This window comes from Eptatretus burgeri, chromosome 11 (assembly GCF_056783735.1).
Source record: "Eptatretus burgeri isolate ZD-2024b chromosome 11, Ebu_testis_v1, whole genome shotgun sequence".
In the NCBI taxonomy this organism is placed as follows: Eukaryota; Metazoa; Chordata; class Myxini; order Myxiniformes; family Myxinidae; genus Eptatretus; species Eptatretus burgeri.
Genome location: NC_140971.1, coordinates 9,068,729 through 9,092,781, shown reverse-complemented (window position 1 = coordinate 9,092,781; position 24,053 = coordinate 9,068,729). Strand labels below are relative to the sequence as shown.

General features: G+C 50.7%; 1 protein-coding gene and 1 pseudogene across 6 annotated transcripts in view; one reads left to right on the top strand and one right to left on the bottom strand.

The window, feature by feature from the left end:
• Window positions 1–24,053, bottom strand: part of LOC147016459 (uncharacterized) — a 428,934-nt gene that overhangs the window by 208,232 nt on the left and 196,649 nt on the right. The gene's annotated exons all lie outside the window — the stretch shown is intronic.
• Window positions 578–23,143, top strand: LOC147016467 (uncharacterized; annotated as a pseudogene).

Below are 24,053 nucleotides of genomic sequence, written 5' to 3'. Positions count from 1 at the left end.
GAGTCTTGAAGATGAAAATGAGTACAAGATGGGGGGGGAAGCGAGGGGAAAAATATATGTGTGTGTATGTGTGCGCGCGCGCGCGCAGGATGGGGACAGCCGGCTAGAATAGCCAGTCCGGCAGGTCAGCCAGGACATTGCCACTGCTTGATGACTTGAACGTCCCAAATTATTTGAGATGGTACTAGCTCTGTCAGACGGGCTATCACGGACTAATTAAAGTAGATTGTCGAAATATTATTTCAGTTGCACTTCATCATCGATTCAGAAGCAAGGTCTGGCTTGGTCATTTGAATGTGCGATCATTTTGGGGGGGAGGGGTCGAAGTGGTGGAGATGCTGTAGAGGAGTTTGAAATGGTTGTGTGTGCAGGAGACCAAATGGAAAGGAGACAGGGCGAGGATGTTGGTTGGATGAAATATGCTGTTGCCTTCGAGTGGGGATGGAAGGAGTAATGGCGTCAGAATAATAGTATTGGAAGAGTTCAGCAAGTCAGTGGTCAGAGTGGAAAGATGGGAGGGATGGATAGTTTTGGCATGGGTGGTGATACAGAGACAAATGGTGTGTGTTATTTCCGAATGTGGGTCACAAACGGGAAGGAGTGGGCAGAGAAGCGGGGATTCAGGGATGCGCTGGAGAGGATGATGGGAATGATTGAGCTGGAGGCGATGCTGTGCATTGTGGGGGACTTTAACGCACATGTGGGAGCAGCAGAGCAGGGTGAAGAGGAATGTTTTGGTAAATTTTGTTGGGAAAAGAGGAACAGAGAGGGTCAAGAGTTGATGGAGCTGGTGGCGAGGAATGGCATGGCTTTAGCTCGTTCATTCTTTCAAAAGCGGGAAAGCCACAATATTACCGATAGGAGTGGACATTACAGAACTGAACTGGATTTGGTGGTGGTAAGGAAGTGACAGTTGTGGAAAGTTAAGGATTGTAAGGCAGTGGTGGGAGAGCATGTTTCCACCCAGCACAAGCTTGTGGTGTTTGTGGCGTGGATGGAGAAAAGGAGGAAGGTTCAGAGCAGGTGTCGGAAGATCATTAGGTGGGGAAGTGTCGGGGAAATGCCATAGTAGAGTACAAGGAGAGGAAGAGAGCAACTTCGTGAAGAAGCAGAAGGTTTGAAGCAGGAGTGGAAGAAGTATGGAGAGGTGTTTAGGGGAATTGCAGAAGTTTTGCGTGGAAAGACGTCAGGAAAGGTTGGATCGTCAAGAGATACAAACCAGGTATAGTGGATGGAGGTGGTAGAGAAGGCCGTTGGGAAGAAGAAATGATAACCGATCTGGGCCCGGGGCGCTGTTCCTAGCCTTCTGGATTGCCCGTTTAAGCTCCCGAAGAGTGAAGTCGAGATTAAGTGAAGAATTTAGAGGCTGAAATGCGATGGTGGTCACTGGAAATTGATTTGCTAATTGGGGAGTACGAGCTTCCAACTCGTCATACTTTATGAGATCATCCCCACTTCCAGAAAATAATTGGCCCAGGGCATCTGCCTTGTCTGTATTTGAACAAAAGGTTTTGTTCTGTAAGATAATCGCTGGAATAGACTTCCATCCAGATTTAACACCCTGCATACTTTTAACTCTTTTCCATATGGTGTCCTTCCATACATACTCTTTAACCCTTTCAGTGCGGTGTCCGGATTAATCGAAGAACAGAATAATTTCCAAGATGCAGTCTTTGCTTGTTTAATAGTCCTTTGAGCATACTCCCTTTTCCTTTTATATTCCATGACATCCTCCAACCTAAGGGTTCTCCTTAATCTTTTGAGAGCTGCCCTTCTTTCCTGGATTGCTTGTTTTCAACCCTCATCCCACCAAGGGACTTTGATTTTCTTACCCACTGAGCTTCTGTAAGTTGGGAGTGTGTCCCCAGCTATGCCATTCATAGTAAGGACAATATTCCTGTTGAGGCTGTCAATATCGCTATCGACAATCCCTTCCTCCACTTCATTGGAACATCGACATGAGAAAAGACCCCAGTCCGCCTTGGAAAAGTTCCAAGAAGCCGGTCCTTGTGGATCCTCAGGATCTCTTTGTAGTTTAAAATTTATCATTAAAAAGTGTTCACTTCCTACCGAGGTTGTCGTCATGGACCTTCCGATCACACCTCGCTGCTTCACTTGATGAAATGAGAGTAAGATCCAGAGGGGACATCCTCCCTGTGGACGGATTAATACATGTTCCCGTTCCATCATTTAATACCACTACAGTATATCAAATTCATCAATCAAATCCTCGATACATTCCCCATTTCTATCCGTGATTTTAGACCCCAAAGAATGTTATGACTGTTGAAATCCCCACATACAAGGACCACCCCATCCCCCCTTCTAAAAGCCTCCTGGAGCCTCTTGTACACCAATGGTTGACAGGGATTGTAGAAATTTGCAATAGAAACCAATCCCCTTGAGCCATGGATCTTGATAAGGTTACACTCCAATTCTGCAATGCCTTCCATTACCGAGAAGGGAATACCAAATTTGACAACAATCCCAGAACCACCCCCATTCCAACTTGCTCTATTCCGACGTATAAGGGTGTACCCCGGATATAGAATCGATCATGTTTCTTGAGCCATGTTTCTTGTAAACATATTATATCCGGTTTAGTTACCAAATTGGAGATAAAAAATGTAAATTCAGATCCATGGGCCACAAGACTTTTAGCATTCCATTGAATTATCAACATTAATCCATTGAGTCCTGAGACTGTTTAGCATCAGAACTGGTCTCTCTCTTTGTTTTTTATCACCTGTCTTGTTAAATATCTTGTTGATATCCTTGGAGGAAATGCCCTCCCAACAAGATGTTTACAGGCTGCGGAAGAGATTATGTTAATCTTCTCCGATCTCCTTTTCACAAGAGCTGTACAATTGACCACCTCAGTAATGAAACCAATAAACCCCATTCTGGAAATGTTCGAAACCACCATGCCACTTGTATGCTCGGTTTGGCATTCCTGGTCCATGGACTCGGTCTGACAACCAACCGAACTTGTCTGTATTTTTGTCGGGGTTGAAGTTTCAGTGATCAAATTGACTTCCTTAATTGGCAACACTATTTTGGGGACCTTGAGGACCGCCTCTGCATAAGATAACTTCCCAGTAGTTTTGACTTATTGTATCTTGACCGCTCTTTGGAATTCCAAACAACCTCTGCTGGCTGCACGATGGTCACCACCACAATTGGCACAACACATTTTGACACTCCTACAGCTATTATACTCATGTTATCCATAACACTTGCTGCAGTGTTGTTTACCCCGACAGGATGGCGCAGTATAACTGAACTTTTGGCATTTGTGACATCTTAAGGGGGGAGGGATGTACTCCCGAACAGGAAAAGCTTCGTAGCCCAGAAACACTTGAGGAGGAAGAACAGAGTTGGAGAAGGACAACATCACAGATGTGGTGTCCACTTTAACCCCATCCCTGACCATAGTGAGACGACGGGCATCACATACCCCATATCTACCAAATGGCTCTTGATATCATCCACATTAATGTCAAGGTCTATCCCATAAATTACTCCCCGGCATTCCCTTAATGACCTGGGGATGAGCGCAGAAATTCGGATACCACCGAAGAGAGACACTCTCAGAATTTTTCCCGCTGGGCCACTGATTTACACTGGATCAGTAAGTCCCCTGATCTAAGCTTTTTAGCGCTGTGGACATCGCCAAATTCTTTCCCAATTAAAGTTAACAATTTTAACGGGTTGCCGAAAATCGATGGCTTGGGTCCTTCCAAAGATGAGATTATAATTAGAAATTTGTCATCCGGCTCTTCTTGAGCCTTAACTACTTTTTACCCCTCAGACTCATCACTGCTTCCTTCAACAGGCTCAACCCTCTTCGTGCCCGACCCTCGAGAAGATCGAACCCATTGCGAAGGACACGCCCAGTCGTCATCTCCCACTCCACCCTCCATTTAGTCGCACTTCATTGGGATCATCAAGAGTGAACTATGGCCCTTACCTTACAATGACAAATTGAAAAGGCCATCTCCACTCATGGCTCGCAGACTTCCTCTCCTGTCGCAGTCAACGTGTGGCCCTAAATGGAGTTCTTTCATCCCCTCTTCCTGTGCAGGCTGGAGTTCCTCAAGGTAGCGTTCTGGGCCCTGTTCTTTTTCTGGTTTTCATCAATGATCTCTCGGACTCTCTGGAAAATCCTCTATTTCTCTTTGCCGATGACTCCACCCTCTGCCGTACCATCTGTCATCCCTCAGACCGGCAAGCAGCAGCTTCTTCGCTCACTGCAGATCTGGATAAAATCACAAACTGGTCCAACACGTGGAACATGTCTTTCAATCCAGACAAATCTCACACTCTCACTATGTCTCTTCGAAAGGACCGTTTACAAAACCCCCCCATCCACTTTCTCAACAATCCTCTGGAAGAAGTCTTTTCTTTCAAGCTTCTGGGTCTCACTATCTGCCATGACCTTTCCTGGGAAAGTCACATTTCCAACCTTGCCTCAAAAGCCAGTCGCCGACTGGGAATCCTCCGTCGTGCAAAGTCCTTCCTCGGCCCTCTTGAGCTCCTGACCACTTACAAAGCTTTTGTCCGTAGCCTGATGGAGTACTGCTCTCCCCTCTGGGCTGGTGCTCCTGCCTCCCACCTTTCTCGACTTCACGCTGTCGAAACCAGGGCATTTAAGATCATTGGCATCTCCCGCAATGAAGCTGAGTCTTTGGGCCTCTCACTCAATCACCGCAGGTTGGTCGGTGGTCTTTCTGTCTTCTACCGACTCCTCTCCAGCCTTGCCCCCCCTACTCTCTCTGTGATTTGTCCCAACCACATTTCCACAGGGCGCTCAAGGTCTGCAAACAACCCCCTTCTGGTAAAACTACCAAAATCACGAATCACTGCTCATCTTCACTCTTTCATTCCTCTTTTTTCCCGCCTTTGGAATAAACTTCCTCATTCTATTCTTTCCCATTCTTCCCTCCAGGCTTTCAAAACAGCTGTTCACCACCACCTCTTATCTTCCCCCATCCAAATCCTCGATCTTTTCTACCCCCGATAATCCACCCAAGCCCACTTCCTTCAATTCTCCTGCTTTCCTTCCTGAAAGTCCCTTTAATGTCCATCTTCCCCTCGCCATGTTCCCCGTCCCATCCCCATCCCTCTCCCTTCCACAGTTCACCTGTGTCTGTTCCCCAATGTTTTGTCCCTTCCACTCCCGCCCCTCTTGTCTCATGCCTCCTTGCTGTGAGTTGTGTGTTAGCTCTCATACGAGCCTCGACCAAGGTATACAAAAAAAAAAAAAAAAAAAAAAAAAAAAAAAAGAACACCGGACTGTGGATGCAGTACGACCAAATACCGGAAGAACCCAGAAGCACCCTCCGCTCGCCCTGGAGATATCGCCACCCGCGTCCCCTTTTAGAAACTTGTATTGATGACCCTTTGTAAGCCTGTTTGTACAAAATGCATTTTTGTTCGTTACTTTTGTTCAATTTATTTCGGTTTCTTATACGGTTCAGACAAGAAGAGGGTGATAAGATCACCGGCATAGCGAACGCACGCTCTCGATGTGAGGCGTCCAGGGATAAACCAGAAAGCATGCGTTTGTGTGTGTGCTTCCTGAAGGAGTTCCTGTCAAGGACATTATCCTCGTGGTGGGGAATAGTATTGGTGATGAAAATATCCGTGCTGCATTGCATATGAACCAGAAAGTGGTTGTTTTCCTTTCTGACAGAGCACTCGTCCATGAGGTGGTGAGTACAGGAATAATCACAGATAGTGGTCATTTTATGATGGCGTCAACGATGCCAACTCCCATGACATGAGTTGCAATATCAAATGTTCCGTCTTTCATATTGAATGATAACATCATGTCCATGTTATCCGTTATGGGAAAATGGTATCCAGGATTTCCAGGATTCCTCTCGGTTGTCAGAATGAACGTGTAAAACATGTAATGAGTTTTCGAAGGGGGTGTATATGGTACCTCCAGACCGTGGGGATGATACGGGACTCAACATCTTGTTTAAAATCAATCTTGAGGACATTGATTATCAGATCTATGCATCGTCCGCTACCTTAACGCGTTTCCAGTGTGGAGCATTCAGACATTTGAAACGCTTTTGTCCCAAAGCCTCATGCACCAGATGTGGCAAAACAGATCACACCAATGCAGAGTATAGGGAGGAGGTTACCGATCCTCTCCCAGTTAATGTGCCCAATGAGAAAGAGGTTACCATATCTCCACCAAGTAATGTTATGAATGAGGAGGAAACCAGCGGTTCAACTATTAACAATATTACTCCTCATATCAAACCGTTGTCATGGATACAGAACTTAAATCGGCAACAAGTGAACGAAGCGCTCCTGATGACGCATCTGGCGCTGTTATAAAGGTTGCTCCACATGGAGACCTTCGTTACAAAAACTATCCAGGTTTCTGTTGAAATCCCTTTGCAGAAAGTTGAACGAACAAATGAAACGGATCCCCTGGAGAAGTGTAACGGGTCTCAAACTGTATAACAGTGTGCATCCATTACTCGCTCAGATGAGGTCGATGATGTAATTAATGCTGATAATGGGTCCGTGAATTATACACCATCGATCCAAGCACTTGAAACTGAGCAAACTGTGGCCCAGGATACTTACACCCATTTAGTAAATGAACGTGTAAATGTGAAGCCACAGAAGTGTGGAAGCAAAGATGTAAATGTTTTTAAGTAAAATGGTGGGCAGTGTGCTGATGTTTCCCAAACCCAACACTCTGGGGACCCCCAGATGCTGGATTAACAGCTCCTAAAACAAACATAGCTGAGATTACAGACCCGGACCCCAGTGGAGCAATGTCTGATTTAACAGCATCAGAAGAGGAGATGGACATGACTGTTTTGTCACAGCCGATGGCAGATCAGCCCCGAATCTCTCCACACCTTGTTCTCTCGTTTCATCATGAAATGTATCAACAACGGAATGTTATAATCATTGATCACTTTCCCGATTTGGCTCCCTTTATTCAGACTGCAAAGCTCGTCCGAAAAAAACTCCGAAGAATTCAACCAAACAAAGTCACAGTTTCATCGTCTTAAGAAAACAAGTGGAAGTCCATGCATTACATGTTGAGCCAATGTGTAATTATGATGGAACATAGATGGGAAAACAGGAATCCGTATCTTAAGACAAGGTTTTGCCAAAATAGTGTGGTGGGATTAATTAAGATCAGAGACTGAGTGGCATGTGAGTGAGTCGAACAGAGATGTGACGTAACGCTGTGACGTAGGGTAGACAGACAATGCAAAGGAGACTGTGACGTAGGGTAGACGGACAATGCAAAGGAGACTGTGACGTAGGGTAGACGGACAATGAAAAGGAGACTGTGACGTAGGGTAGACAGATAGGACACCAAAATTTTGCCCCTCGTCCCAGTGCTGAGTCGATACTCGACACGCAATTATAACAAAGGAAAAGGCTGAGTACTCATAGCATCAGACAAAATCTATTTCCAAATCATGAAAACACTCACTCTTGCAACACTTTATATAAACGGTGGTGCTGGTGCAAACCACATCCGCCAGATCCAATTATTTCTTTATTCCAAAGGAAGTAAGTTGAGGTGATCTTCCTACAGGAAACTCATATCCCTCCCATCCCCCAACACTGCCTTACCTTGCCCCACCCACTCTCTCCCCAACCCCTCCTCGTTCCCCTCCTGCCTCGCTCCCTCCTCCTTCCTCGCTCCCCCACCCTCCCCGGTCTCCCTACGTCTTCACTCCTCCACCCCACTCTTCCCCACCTCTTTTTCTCCATCCCCCCCCACCCATTAGTTGACCTGTCATCCAGACGGTGCTTATATCCAGATGGACCCTCCCCTCACACTGCCTAAGCATGCCCTCCCCTCGTGCTGCCTTACCTAGTGCTCCCCTCACGCTGCCTCACTTTGCCCTCCCCTCATGCTGCCTTAACTAGTGCTCCCCCCACGCTGCCTCACCTTTCCATCCCCTCGTGCTGCCTTTCCGAGTGCTCCCCTCATGCGGCCTCACCTTCCCCTCCCCTGGTGCTGCCTTACCTTGCCCTCCCCACGCGCTGCCTTACCTCGCCCTGCCCTCACGCTGCCTTACCTTGCCCTCCCCTCATGCTGCTTTACCTTGCCCTGCCCACACGCTGCCTTACCTTGCCCTCCCCTCATGCTGCTTTACCTTGCCCTCCCCTCACGCTGCCTTACCTTGCCCTCCCCACGCGCTGCCTTACTTTGACCTCCCCTCACGCTGCCTTACCTTTCCCTCCCCTCACGCTGCCTTACTTTGCCCTCCCCACGCGCTGCCTTACCTTGCCCTCCCCACGCGCTGCCTTACCTTGCCCTCCCCACGCGCTGCCTCACCTTGCCCTCTCCATGCGCTGCCTTACCTTGCCCTCCCCACGCAATGCCTTACCTTGCCCTCCCCTCAAGCTGCCTAACCTTGCCCTCCCCTCACGCTGCCTAACCTTGCCCTCCCCTCACGCTGCTTCACCTTGCCCTCCCCTCGCGATGCCTTACCTTGCCCTCCCCACATGATGCCTTACCTTGCCCTCCCCACGCAATGCCTTACCTTGCCCTCCCCTCAAGCTGCCTAACCTTGCCCTCCCCTCACGCTGCCTAACCTTGCCCTCCCCTCACGCTGCCTCACCTTGCTCTCCCCACACGCTGCCTTACCTTGCCCTCTCCACGTGCTGCCTTACATGGCCCTCCCAATGCGCTGCCTTACCTTGCCCTCGCCACGCGCTGCCTCACCTTGCCCTCCCCTCACGCGCTGCCTTACCTTGCCCTCCCCACGTGCTGCCTTACCTTGCCCTCCCCTCACGCTGCCTTACCTTGCCCTCCCCTCACGCTGCCTTACCTTGCCCTCCCCTCACGCTGCCTTACCTTGCCCTCCCAATGCACTGCCTTACCTTGCCCTCCCCACACGCTGCCTTACCTTGCCCTCCCCACGTGTTGCCCTACCTTGCCCTCCCCACCCGCTGCCTTACCTTGCCCTTCCCACGCCCTGCCTTACCTTGCCCTCCCCATCCGCTGCCTTACCTTGCCCTCCCCACGCGCTGCCTTACCTTGCCCTCCCCACGCGCTGCCTTACCTTGCCCTCCCCATGCGCTGCCTTACCTTGCCCTCCCCACGCGCTGCCTTACCTTACCCTCCCCACGCGCTGCCTCACCTTGCCCTCCCCACGCGCTGCCTTACCTTACCCTCCCCCCGCGCTGCCTTACCTTACCCTCCCCACGCGCTGCCTTACCTTACCCTCCCCACGCGCTGCCTTACCTTACCCTCCCCACGCGTTGCCTCACCTTGCCCTCCCCACGCGCTGCCTCACCTTGCCCTCCCCACGCGCTGCCTCACCTTGCCCTCCCCACGCGCTGCCTCACCTTGCACTCCCCACGCGCTGCCTAACCTTGCCCTCCCCTCACGCTGCCTAACCTTGCCCTCCCCTCACCCTGCCTAACCTTGCCCTCCCCTCAAATGCCTCATCTTTCTTTCCCCACGCGCTGCCTTACCTTGCCCCCCACACGTGCTGCCTTACATGGCCCTCCCAATGCGATGCCTTACCTTGCCCTCGCCACGCGCTGCCTTACCTTGCCCTCCCCACGCGCTGCCTCACCTTGCCCTCCCCACGCGCTGCCTCACCTTGCCCTCCCCTCGTGCTGCCTTACCTTGCCCTCCCCTCGCGCTGCCTTACCTTGCCCTCCCAATGCACTGCCTTACCTTGCCCTCCCCACACGCTGCCTTACCTTGCCCTCCCCACGCGCTGCCTTACCTTGCCCTCCCCACGCGCTGCCTTACCTTGCCCTCCCCACGCGCTGCCTTACCTTGCCCTCCCCACGCGCTGCCTTACCTTGCCCTCCCCACGCGCTGCCTTACCTTGCCCTCCCCACGCGCTGCCTTACCTTGCCCTCCCCACGCGCTGCCTTACCTTGCCATCCCCACGTGCTGCCTTACCTTGCCCTCCCCTCACGCTGCCTTACCTTGCCCTCCCAATGCACTGCCTTACCTTGCCCTCCCCACACGCTGCCTTACCTTGCCCTCCCCACGTGTTGCCCTACCTTGCCCTCCCCACGCGCTGCCTTACCTTGCCCTTCCCACGCGCTGCCTTACCTTGCCCTCCCCACGCGCTGCCTTACCTTGCCCTCCCCATGCGCTGCCTTACCTTGCCCTCCCCACGCGCTGCCTTACCTTGCCCTCCCCACGCGCTGCCTTACCTTGCCCTCCCCACGCGCTGCCTTACCTTACCCTCCCCAAGCGCTGCCTCACCTTGCCCTCCCCACGCGCTGCCTTACCTTACCCTCCCCACGCGCTGCCTTACCTTACCCTCCCCACGCGCTGCCTTACCTTACCCCTCCCCACGCGCTGCCTTACCTTACCCTCCCCACGCGCGTCTCACCTTGCCCTCCCCACGCGCTGCCTCACCTTGCCCTCCCCACGCGCTGCCTCACCTTGCCCTCCCCACGCGCTGCCTCACCTTGCACTCCCCACGCGCTGCCCAACCTTGCCCTCCCCTCACGCTGCCTAACCTTGCCCTCCCCTCACGCTGCCTAACCTTGCCCTCCCCTCACGCTGCCTCATCTTTCTTTCCCCACGCGCTGCCTTACCTTGCCCCCCCCCCCCACGTGCTGCCTTACATGGCCCTCCCAATGCGATGCCTTACCTTGCCCTCGCCACGCGCTGCCTTACCTTGCCCTCCCCACGCGCTGCCTCACCTTGCCCTCCCCTCGCGCTGCCTTACCTTGCCCTCCCCTCGCGCTGCCTTACCTTGCCCTCCCAATGCACTGCCTTACCTTGCCCTCCCCACACGCTGCCTTACCTTGCCCTCCCCACGCGCTGCCTTACCTTGCCCTCCCCACGCGCTGCCTTACCTTGCCATCCCCACGCGCTGCCTTACCTTGCCCTCCCCACGCGCTGCCTTACCTTGCCCTCCCCACGCGCTGCCTCACCTTGCCCTCTCCATGCGCTGCCTTACCTTGCCCTCCCCATGCGCTGCCTTACCTTACCCTCCCCACGCGCTGCCTTACCTTACCCTCCCCACGCGTTTCCTCACCTTGCCCTCCCCACGCGCTGCCTCACCTTGCCCTCCCCACGCGCTGCCTCACCTTGCACTCCCCACGCGCTGCCTCACCTTGCCCTCCCCACGCGCTGCCTCACCTTGCCCTCCCCACGCGCTGCCTTACCTTGCCCACCACACGCGCTGCCTTACCTTGCCCTCCCCACGCGCTGCCTTACCTTGCCCTCCCCACGCGCTGCCTTACCTTGCCCTCCCCACGCGCTGCCTCACCTTGCCCTCTCCATGCGCTGCCTTACCTTGCCCTCCCCATGCGCTGCCTTACCCTGCCATCCCCACGCGCTGCCTTACCTTGCCCTCCCCTCACGCTGCCTTACCTTGCCCTCCCCTCACGCTGCCTTACCTTGCCCTCCTCTCATGCTGCCTTACCTTGCTCTCCCCATGTGCTGCCTTACCTTGCCCTCCCCACGTGTTGCCTTACCTTGCCCTCCCCACGCGCTGCCTTACCTTGCCCTCCCCACGCGCTGCCTTACCTTGCCCTCCCCACGCGCTGCCTTACCTTGCCCTCCCCACGCGCTGCCTTACCTTGCCCTCCCCACGCGCTGCCTTACCTTGCCCTCCCCACGCGCTGCCTTACCTTGCCCTCCCCACGCGCTGCCTTACCTTGCCCTCCCCACGTGCTGCCTTACCTTGCCCTCCCCTCACGCTGCCTTACCTTGCCCTCCCAATGCACTGCCTTACCTTGCCCTCCCCACACGCTGCCTACCCTTGCCCTCCCCACGTGTTGCCCTACCTTGCCCTCCCCACGCGCTGCCTTACCTTGCCCTTCCCACGCGCTGCCTTACCTTGCCCTCCCCACGCGCTGCCTTACCTTGCCCTCCCCACGCGCTGCCTTACCTTGCCCTCCCCACGCGCTGCCTTACCTTGCCCTCCCCATGCGCTGCCTTACCTTGCCCTCCCCACGCGCTGCCTTACCTTACCCTCCCCACGCGCTGCCTCACCTTGCCCTCCCCACGCGCTGCCTTACCTTACCCTCCCCACCCGCTGCCTTACCCACCCTCCCCACGCGCTGCCTTACCTTACCCTCCCCACGCGCTGCCTTACCTTACCCTCCCCACGCGTTGCCTCACCTTGCCCTCCCCACGCGCTGCCTCACCTTGCCCTCCCCACGCGCTGCCTCACCTTGCCCTCCCCACGCGCTGCCTCACCTTGCACTCCCCACGCGCTGCCTAACCTTGCCCTCCCCTCACGCTGCCTAACCTTGCCCTCCCCTCACGCTGCCTAACCTTGCCCTCCCCTCACGCTGCCTCATCTTTCTTTCCCCACGCGCTGCCTTACCTTGCCCCCCCCACGTGCTGCCTTACATGGCCCTCCCAATGCGATGCCTTACCTTGCCCTCGCCACGCGCTGCCTTACCTTGCCCTCCCCACGCGCTGCCTCACCTTGCCCTCCCCTCGCGCTGCCTTACCTTGTCCTCCCCTCGCGCTGCCTTACCTTGCCCTCCCAATGCACTGCCTTACCTTGCCCTCCCCACACGCTGCCTTACCTTGCCCTCCCCACGTGTTGCCTTACCTTGCCCTCCCCACGCGCTGCCTTACCTTGCCCTCCCCATGCGCTGCCTTACCTTGCCCTCCCCCCGCGCTGCCTTACCTTGCCCTCCCCACGCGCTGCCTTACCTTGCCCTCCCCACGCGCTGCCTTACCTTGCCCTCCCCACGCGCTGCCTCACCTTGCCCTCTCCATGCGCTGCCTTACCTTGCCCTCCCCATGCGCTGCCTTACCTTGCAATCCCCATGCGCTGCCTTACCTTACCCTCCCAACGCGCTGCCTTACCTTACCCTCCCCACGCGTGTCCTGACCTTGCCCTCCCCACGCGCTGCCTCACCTTGCCCTCCCCACGCGCTGCCTCACCTTGCACTCCCCACGCGCTGCCTCACCTTGCCCTCCCCACGCGCTGCCTCACCTTGCCCTCCCCACGCGCTGCCTTACCTTGCCCTCCCCACGCGCTGCCTTACCTTGCCCTCCCCACGCGCTGCCTTACCTTGCCCTCCCCACGCGCTGCCTTACCTTGCCCTCCCCACGCGCTGCCTCACCTTGCCCTCTCCATGCGCTGCCTTACCTTGCCCTCCCCATGCGCTGCCTTACCCTGCCCTCCCCACGCGCTGCCTTACCTTGCCCTCCCCTCACGCTGCCTTACCTTGCCCTCCCCTCACGCTGCCTTACCTTGCCCTCCTCTCATGCTGCCTTACCTTGCTCTCCCCGTGTGCTGCCTTACCTTGCCCTCCCCTCGCACTGCCTTAACTTTCCCTCCCCATGCGGTGCCTTACCTTGCCCTCCCCACGCTCTGCCTTACCTTGCCCTCCCAACGCGCTCCCTTACCTTGCCCTCCCAACGCGCTGCCTTACCTTGCCCTCCCCACGTGCTGATCGAAAACCTGCGACAAGATTTTTAAAGTGATTCTTCACCTCCAAGAAATGGGGGCAAAAATGATAAATAGCACGATATGTCAAAAAGTTGCGGACGGATTAGGATGAAACTTGGTGAACACGTTGAGGGTGTGACCACAACGAATTGATTCGATTTTGGTGAAGACCCGAATCTGGATATGATATTTATTTGATTTTTAAAGTGATTCTTCACCATTGTGAGATTTAGCTGAACTAATATATCGCACGTTATGTCAAAAAGTTATGGATTGATTCGGAAGAAACTTGGTGGACAGGTTGAGTGTGTGACCACGATGAATTGATTCGATTTTGGTGAAGACCTGGATCTGGATATGATATTTATTTGATTTTTAAAGTGATTCTTCACCATTGTGAGATTGAGCTAAACTAATATATAGCACGATATGTCAAAAAGTTATGGATTGATTCGGACGAAACTTGGTGGACAGGTTGAGTGTGTGACCACGATGAATTGATTCGATTTTGGTGAAGACCTGGATCTGGATATGATATTTATTTGATTTTTAAAGTGATTCTTCACCATTGAGAGAAAGGGCCAAAAACTATATATGGCAAGATATCTCAAAAAGTTATTGGTCCCAATATGTGCTCGTGGATCAGGCATTACGTGGCGGAGGTATGCGCTCAACCGAGTGACCTACTAGTTTAAACATACATCACACTTGCACAATATTGTTAAACACATAAAGGTTAATGGTCATCGATCCGAATACACCTTTCATTGATGTATCACTCGCTGTTGTGGGTTCTCACAGGTGTGAAAGATCGAGCTGATCATGTGAATCAGGAACACTATAAGTGAATAGCGAGCTCAGGGTGTGAAACATCGAACTGATCACATGATCCAGGAAATAAATATCAATATATAAAAAAAAAAATTTTGATTCCCAAGTCGAGGCTCATGAAAGAGCTAATACACAGAACATGTAACAAGGCAGGAGACAAGAGGGTGGGAGAGGGAACTACAAAATAGTGGGGAACAAAGACTATAGGATATCTGTGAAGGGAGAGGGATGGGGCGGGGTACATGGAATAAACAAGATGGTACTGCAGGGACTTTCAGCAAGGAAAACAGGGAATTTGAAGGTGGGTTTGTGGTCGTGACTGAATATCGTGATTTGGGATGGGGGAAGATTTGAGGATGGGGCAAGATTTTGGATGGGGGAAACTCAATCAATTTAATTCATAATCAGAACAAGACAAGGAAGGGTGATATTGGGGGAAACAATAAATTAAAATCAGAATGAGAACAAAAGGAAGGGTAATGTTGGGGGAAACTCGATTAATTTCATTTAGAATCAGAACAAAACCAGAAGGGCACTCAGTGGAGCCCGTATCTCCACCACGTAATGCTTGAACCACGAGAACATATTGGGCCCAATACATTTTTCAATTAACATGCAATATATAGTTTTTGGCTCTTTCAATGGTGAAGAATCGCTTCAAAAATTAAATCATTATCGGATCCGGATCCGAATTCGGATCTTCATCAAAATCGAATTAATTCGTCATTGCTACGACCCAACCTGTTCACCAAGTTTCGTCCGAATCAATCCATAACTTTTTGACATATCGTGCTGTATATAATTTTTGGCCCCATCTCTTCAAAGTAAAAATTCTAGTCGTCGGATCCGGATCCGGATCTTCACCAAAATCTCAACAGTTCGTCCCTGTCACACATCCAACCTCTCCATCAAATTTTATCCAGATCCACCTCCAACTTTGAGAGATATCCTGGACACAAACAAACAATAAGACGATGTCGTGCAGAGCACACTTACAAAATTCATAAAACAAATTTGATTTCAAAAATAATTGTTGGTTGAATTAAATGACAAAATATACAAATCCTCCTCAAATTTCAAGTCAATCGGAAGAAAATTGAGGATTTTAGAAACACCACCTTAGTTGTTGACCTTTTGGCCAATGTTGACTTTTGACCTTTAGACCACAAAAACAACAGTCTTCTTGGTTATGAGAAACTTGACCATGTGAATTTCAATATCTTCGATTTTGCAATGAACAAACACACAGAGAGGGGTGAAAATATCACCTCGTTCACCTTCAGTACTGCAGGTAACAAATAATACATATTAATGATATTGTTGCAGGCCTGGTATCAGCCACGAGCACGACCGCCAGAGGGAGCAGTGGAGTCGGCTCCGCCGAACACCCGGAATTTAGATCGTACCTTTCTGGAGAACTCCGAAGGGTACGGGTCCCTTACTGGACCGTGAATCGTCAATAAATCCACCACGTGGTACAGGGTTATTTGCCAATCTTCAAAATACCTAGAGACCATGTGGCGATCTAACGAGGATTCACACCCTCGACGGAACTCATACGAGTCGAGCCGTTAGCGTGCCTGACCCGTGCACAACCCGAGCGGATGATTTCCGAAGTCCCGTTAGTCCAAATGTACTTTTACAGCAGCCACAGCCTTTATAATTCACCAACACGTGCCATGCTAAACCAATGGAAAAAAAAACACAGAAACGAGCTGATACATTTAACAAATGTATTTATTTATAATGGGGGAAAGGAGGGAAGCACGTAAGGGCAGAGTTATCATGACTAATAGAGAATGCAAAGCAAATGATGTACAGCGAAGGCACTTAAACAATTTACTACTTAGAAACGGGCCCACACATAGACGCACACCCAAAAGAAACGGACCCAAAACGGTCTTTATTATCCCTTCAGCTCAGACGGAAGTCGAGATGAGGGACGAGAAGATAGCTGGCTACCTGGCCGTGCCGCACGGCTCGACGTCCGCACCTTCCCGAAGCACCAGTCGGCCAAGAAGGAACCAGTCAGCCAGACGTAGACCACGCCAGCCACAAGACGAGCGAAGAACCAGAGCACGCCAGCGACGAGATGCCTTTCGCCCAGCCTCGAGAGATGCGCCCTGAATGGGCCCAAATTGTTCCTCTCCGAGCTCCAGCAGATCCCCACACGAGAACCAGAACACGCGCTGGTGAAGACGGGGCGCAGATCCTTCCTAACCCGCTCGAGCAGATCCAACCAACCAACCCTGATTCTTTCCTCTCCGTTCCTTTTATCGCTCTCGGGCGCAGTTCGCTCAGGTGTGGATCGCTCGCAGGCGCGGTTCGCTCAGGCGTGGCTCGCTCTCGGGCGCGGTTCGCTCAGGCATAGATCGCTCTCGGACGCGGTTCGCTCAGGCGTGGCTCGTTCGCCATGGGTGGGACACGACCTTTCCCTTACTTGGCGCACTGCCAAGCAAACGGTTGTTGGCAATATTTGGGAATGGAATTCAGTCCGAATGAATTCTGAACACGCCCGCATTCCAGCGAGCGTGCGGAGAATGCCGGGAGCAGAGGGTTTTCGTTGTTGTAGTTATAGTTGAAGATGTAGTGATGTAAAAATCCTAACTATTAAAATAACTCACAGCGCATGTACATTTATTCGCCCATTCAATGAGGGAAAGGAAGCTATCTATCCACATTTACTTATCGAAATAACTGAGCTATAGGACCTGTATGTTGAGTGTTCATGGCTTCCAGATTCGCAACAGTATTACACTTAGCAGGGGTCAACGTTGAAAAAAGAAAACCCGGGGGTAAGTATTAATCTGGGGTCCACATTCATGAGGTCTGAAACCAGGCTGAAAAAACTCAGGGTTAACACCGAGCACCTGGTGAAGAAAGGGGTTAAGGCTTGAGATGTGAAAAGGCCCACAAGAGGGACGAAGTGGGGATATTAAAGGCAACATCACAGATATCATCTCAACCTTTGACCCTCCCAACGGTATTGTTCCCATGAGCCTCGATAACTCCCACATCAACCAATTAACTCCAAACATCCTCCATTTCAGGAGTGGTTGAAATCACACCGATAACACCTGGGATTTTCCTCAGAGACCTGGGAATCCCAGAGGACACTCGAACACCTGGGATTCCCATCCGGCACTCGAACACCCCCAGAAACCCCCAAAACCTTTACCTGTCGCGTGACCAATTTGAAATGAATGAACAAATCACGTGATCTGAAACGTTTGGCATTTTAAACATTATGAATAATTATTTATTAATCGTGATCTCGAATTGCAAGGGGTTTGTATAGTTGATCGGTTTGGATCAATCAATGGATTAAATAATAATTAAAACTCACATCGTACGGAAACCCGAGAGGAGGTAATTTGGGGACAAGACCAGAGAGATCGATCGGAGAGAGCGAGACACGAAATACCTGAAGATCACCTTTACACAGGCGAAAACATCGGGTTTTCAAATACTGGGTTGGCATCCAGCGCCCAACCTGTGCTATGCCCATGTGTACCTGAGGACCGTACAGGTTAAGCCCGAGTGCCCAAATGCTAGAGTGCTTGTGATTTATGTTCTGGCTGGACTCGCCCCTTAAATTTCTAGAGAACAGCACAACACGAAGGCATTTGGGATGGCTGTGGGGGTTATTCGGGCACTGTGGGTTGACTATTACATTGAGTGTTTTCCAAAAACCCAAAGAGCTAAACTGGTCGGTACAACCACGCCAGGCAGGTTGAGGGACAGGAAACAGAAAAAGTATAGTCAGAAAATCATCGATAGTACAGCGGATAAGCTCTCATATTTTAACAAATTGTGCATTTTATGAGAAAAGCATGAAATTTCTGGCATAGTTAGGTCATACCATAATGTTTATTTTCGGATGTTGAGGGAAGTCAGATTTGACCTCTGAGGGGACAGTGAGAGGTCAAATCCAAGATGGCCACTAGTCACCCGGGTCTAATGTTCAAACGTCCTTAATTTTGGAACCAGACTGCGCAGAAAAACATTTACGGTGTCATTTCCAACTAAATTGGGGATGCCCATTCATTTGGTGATACCTTTGAGAATGTCAGAATTCAAGGAAATTAATTTAGGTCAAGGTCAGGGTAAAAATTCATTTAAAAATAAGCAATCAGTTGAAATTTGCAAATGAATACCGAGTGGTGTCATTGTGACGAATGTAGTTATTTAGCCCCTCAGAGGGTGTGCTTGAGGCGGATGTGGCGCAGTTATGTATTGTGTATATCCATGCTTAGACTAGCTGGGAATAGATGCATTATATCTGTAGAGTTCTATGTTTTGTTGACCCTTACCAATGAAGAAATCCTGGATATTGACATGTATCTAAGAAGATAGCCAAGATGTAAAATGTGGTGTGGTAGTTGGTGCTTTCATTGTGTTTTTGTCTTTCAGAATCTTCTCTCCTGCCGTGGTGATTTCGTCGCAACCATGCCGAAGCGTCACTTCCTGATGGACCCCACCCGACCCTCTAAATCCAAGCAATCTAAGCCACCTCCCAGCACTAACTGGGACATTTGTGTCCTCTGCCAAGTAGTAACACATGAATCTTTGCAGTGTCCTCTCAGATCAACGAAACAGCCCGTTGATAGTGGCTATGCATCCCTGACAGAAGACCTTCTCCGGTTCCATACCCTTCAGCACATGCCAATGGACCACCACCTGGAGCGATTGGATGACGGAAATGGCATAGAATCCACTCTGAAGGCACACAGGGCTGAGTGGCACAAGAAATGCCGGCTAAAATTCAACAAAAAGGCGTTTGACGAGCAAAGTCGGGGAGAATGCACTACAGGACAACGAAGTAATCTCTGAGCTCCATTGGCGTCTGACCTCTTCTGTGCACACTCGATCTGCTCACAGCCATCCACAGTCCACAGAGCCTACTTGTTTCTTCTGCAATGAGCCTGCTGGTTTTGTAGATTTACATTATGCATCAACCTCCAACATCGACACAAATGTGCGGAAGTGTGCTCTTGAACTTGAGGACACTGTTCTTTTGGCCAATATTGCAGCAGGGGACATGATGGCCATTGAGGCCAAGTACCATCACCACTGTCTGCGTTCACTGTACAACAGAGCCAGGCAGACTGCACCCAAAGGCAATGGTGGAGATGATTATTGTCTGCATGGCATAGCCTTTGCTGAGCTAGTGGCATACTTGGAAGACATGAACATTGATGAAGGCAGTGCTCCTGTGTTCAGACTGACAGACATAGCTCAGCTGTACAAGGTCAGACTGGAGCAGCTTGGTCTGACTGTAGCAAAACGGATTCACACCACCAGACTGAAAAACTGACTGCTTACTGCACTTCCTGATCTGAGGGCACATTCACAGGGAAGAGACACAATTCTGAGTTTTGAGAAGGACATTGGACCAGCCCTCATGATGGCCTGTCATCATGACAGCGATGCCATGCACTTAATGTGGCACAGGTGGTGCGCAAAAAGATCTTTGACTCAAGTTTCTCCTTTGATGGGTCATTCCAGGCAAATTGCCAGCAGGAGGCTGTGCCACCAGCCCTCTTGGCTCGCGTCAACATGATACTTGATGGGGCAAACATCGAGCATCAGACTCAGCTGGTACACACAACCACCACAAAACCTGTCCTAGCAATCTCCCAATTAATGGTGTTCAACAGCTTAAAGCATGCACGGAACGTGGATTCACCAAGCTCAGAACGTCATAGCCGCAGCCGAGAAACTCCACTCCCACTCTATCTGTCCCTCAAGATCCATGCAGTTACACGAAGTAGAATGCTAGTTGACACACTGTTCAATCTGGGATTGTGTGTTTCCTATGACAGGCTGTTGCAACTCACATCAGACATTGCCAATGGCATCTGAAAGCGCTTTAGGGTGGAAGATGTAGTGTGTCCACCAAACTTGCGTCACGGACTGTTCACAACAGGGGCTGTGGACAACAGCGACCACAATCCAAGTTCTGCAACAGCCAAAGATTCCTTCCACGGCACCGGAATCTCGCTTATGCAGCATCCGTCACACAAATTACGGAACTGATCGTGGTGTACTAGTGATTAGTCAGTGTGGCTCTTCCACCAAGTCAGTGACACCTCTGCCATCAGCCTACACAATTGTGCCACCCGCTGCCCTCAAGACAAATGACTTTAGTGTGCCGGCTGTACAAGGTCGCGCGAGACCTTCCAACCTACTGGCTGCTGCAGCTGCCACAGAAGATGAGTATGCATGGCTCAGCAAAGTCAAGACAGCTCTTGAAAAGTCTTCCATGGATGGCAGGATATCGTGGTGTGCATACCATGCTGATGCACACCAAGCTGCCATCCCACCTGCAGCAATCAACGCACCATTGCCTCTGTTTCTTGACAACGCACACTCAGTGGCAATGATACGGCACTCCATGGACATCATCAAGGAAGCAGCTCAGCACGTGAACCCTGGTCAGGTTCCTGTCCTTGCTCCTGTCCTTCCTGTCCTTGACGATGTCCATGTATGCTCTTGCTAAGGAAATCCAGTGGGCCTGGCCAGCCACTCACGGGGAGAATCATTTTGTGATCATGTTAGGTGGTCTACACATCGAGATGGATACGTTGAAGTTGCTGGGAGACTGGATGGAAGACAGTGGCTGGATGAACGCCCTAGTACAGGTTGACATTGCAAGTTCTGGATCAGCAAATTCCTTCATACATGCCAGCCATGTCACCAAGACCCGCCATGCACACCAGGTCACAGCTGCAAGCCTTTATACACTCCTCCAACAAGCTTACCGTGAAGACTGCACATCCGATGATACTGATGCCATGCAACCTGATAGTCCACCTTTTGAGGAGTGGTGCATACAGCGAACAAAGGCCAGTGTCCACTTTGACTACTGGCTAAAGACCTTGTCATTGGAGCTTCTCTTACTGCGGTACATCAGGTCTCTTCGTGAAGGTAACTTCCAGCTGTACGTGGAATCCCTGACTCAGATCATGCCATGGATGTTCGCCCTAGATCACAGGCACTACTCCAGATGGCTTCCCGTACACATTCGTGACATGACGACTCTCTCTGAAAAACACCCAGATGTCCTATCAGAATTCAAATCTGGAAATTTTGTGGTGCGCAAAACCAGCAACAAGTTCTCTGCCATGGCACTTGACCAGTGCCATGATAAGAACAATGCAATGGTCAAAGGTTCTGTTGGGGCTATTGGACTGACTGGCAATCCCGGAGCACTCAGACGCTGGATGGTACGCGCAGCAGGGCCAGAAATTGCAAGGATCACTACAAAGTTTGAGCAACAGGCCACAAAGCAACAGCATGGTGCTGGCAACACTGGACACCATCACCATGATCAGCAACCTGGAGTGCAAGCAGCATTCCTGAAGGAGGTTAAGGCACTTGTGACAGTGCTGGAAGAGATGGAGAATCCATTTCTAGAACACAGTCAAGACCGACTAGTCATTGACATAAGGGACATCGTGGACACCGAAGTGGCTGAAACTGTGAGAAGGATCGAGACTCTTGGTGAGGAGCAGTACACCAAGTTTGTAAGAGAAAGGCTGGAACAGTGTACAACACCTATCACACAAACACTTCCAAAGAACAAGTTGCCACTGTTCAGTAGGCCACTGGTCAAGATTAAGTCAAAACAGAAGGCACAGCTCATAGCACTGAAGAGTGACTGTGGTCTCTTTTTGAGACTGTACATCTGTCAAACACGAGACGGAGACATGGACAATTTCTTCTCCCATGAAAACCAGGCAGCCCTGCCAGCTCTGTCAAATGGAGCAAAAATTCAGATTGGGGTTAAATCAGATCGACTTCGCTGCCTGGAATCAGATCTGCTCGAAAAGAATAGTATGCCTATGGCTGATGCAACAATTCTTGATGGTGCAGCTGTGGTTCAAATGCGAAATCCAGGAACATCAAGAACATTTCAAGAGTATGGAGAAAGAGTGCTTGCACCATACATCTCTGCTCAACTTGAGAAAAGCAGCCGCATCGACCTTGTCTGGGATGTATACCGACCCGCCAGCCTCAAAAAGACAGAAGAGGGGAAAGGGCACCAGGAAAAGAGTGGCTCCTTCTACTGTGATGCCAAATAACTGGAAGGACTTCCTTCGATGCGATGATAAAACCGAATTGTTTGCTTTCCTGTCACGCGTAGTTGTTCATCTTCCTCTAGCAGAGGGCAAGGAACTGTATGCAACAGATGGAAGTGGAGTCCTCTGCTCTCCGGCTGAGTCATACTTGGCCTGCCTTGCCCCATGTTCGCAGGAAGAAGCCGACACTCGTCTACTTCTGCATGTGGCAGATGCTGTGCAAACGGGGTGTAAGAAGGTGACCATACGTACCGTTGATACTGATGTGGTAGTACTGGCTGGAGCTTCATTCAGCAAGACAGCTCCTAATGAGCTGTGGGATGCCTTTGGTGTCGGGTCAAGCTTTCGTTACATTGCTGTTCACGAAATGGTTGCAACAGCGAATCCAACACAGTGTATGACTCTCCCAGTCTTTCACGCTTTCACCATACAGTCCATACAGGGTGTGACATGCAGTCCATACAGGGTGTGATACTGTATCTGCATTCGCTGGCAGAGGAAAGAAGACTGCCTGGGAAACTTGGAAGTCTTTCCCAGAGGTGAATGAAGCTATCAATGAACTCCTATGCATGCCAAGTGAGGTCAGTGAAGGATTAATGTTACTGCTTGAGCGATTTGTGGTGCTAATGTACGACCGAACCAGTGAGAGCACGGAAGTGAATCATGCCAGGAAACAGCTCTTCACACAAAAGTCTAGAACTCAAGAGAACATTCCTCCAACTCAGGCAGCACTCAAACAGCACATCAAGCGCACTTGCTACCAGGCCAACTGTTGGAACCAGGCATTGGTCCTGGACCAGAGATGCCAGAGCCATCTGACTGGGGATGGACAAAGGAAACAACTGGGTGACAGCCGCTTTGGACCACTCTCCCTGAAGCATCAAAATCGTGCCATGAATTGATCCGCCGTCGCTGTGAGAAAGGATCCACTGGACGGTGCAAGTGTGCCAAAGCTGCGCTCAAGTGCACTGCACTGTGCTTCTGTTCTGGAGGCTGTTAGATTTTGATCACTACCATTACCATCATCATCGCTATTAATAAACTATTAAATAGACCAGCAGCATGGGACGATTCTGTCCTATTCTGTCCTATGGTGTGCATCATGACTATTCTGTTCATTTTTTTGTATTATTATCCCTATAGTGTCGAAATGGAAGCGAAGTTTCGCTATATTGCATTAGGTCCAATCCGTTGTCTTCACCAAAAGAATGTCCAAAAGTTTTTAACGTAATTTGACCTTGACCTTGATCGAAATGCATTTCCTTGGATCCTGGCGATCTCAAAAGTATCACCAAACGAATGGCCATTCCAAACTTAGTTGGAAATGACACCTTAAATGTTTTTTTTTTCACTGTTTAGTTCCAAAATTAAACGCGTTTGAACATTAGACCCGGTGGACTGGCGGCCATCTTGGATTTGACCTCTCATGGTCCTCAGAGGTCAAATCTGACTTCCCTCCACATCTGAAAATAAACCTTATGGTATTCACTAACTATGTCAGAAAATTCATGCTTTTCTCATAAAACACACAATTATTCGTGAGGCACGAATTAGCGACTGCTAATATACTTGCAGAACGGTATGAAGGGCACTCCGCCTTAGGGGGGAGACCGGTTCAAGCGAACACCGCGATCTACAATAGGACTGGCAACCACTGTCGATTATTTCTGCCATCGAGAGGCAACAGCAACAATGACTTCAAACACTACGAAATCTTCATGCTGCATCGGTCGTCACG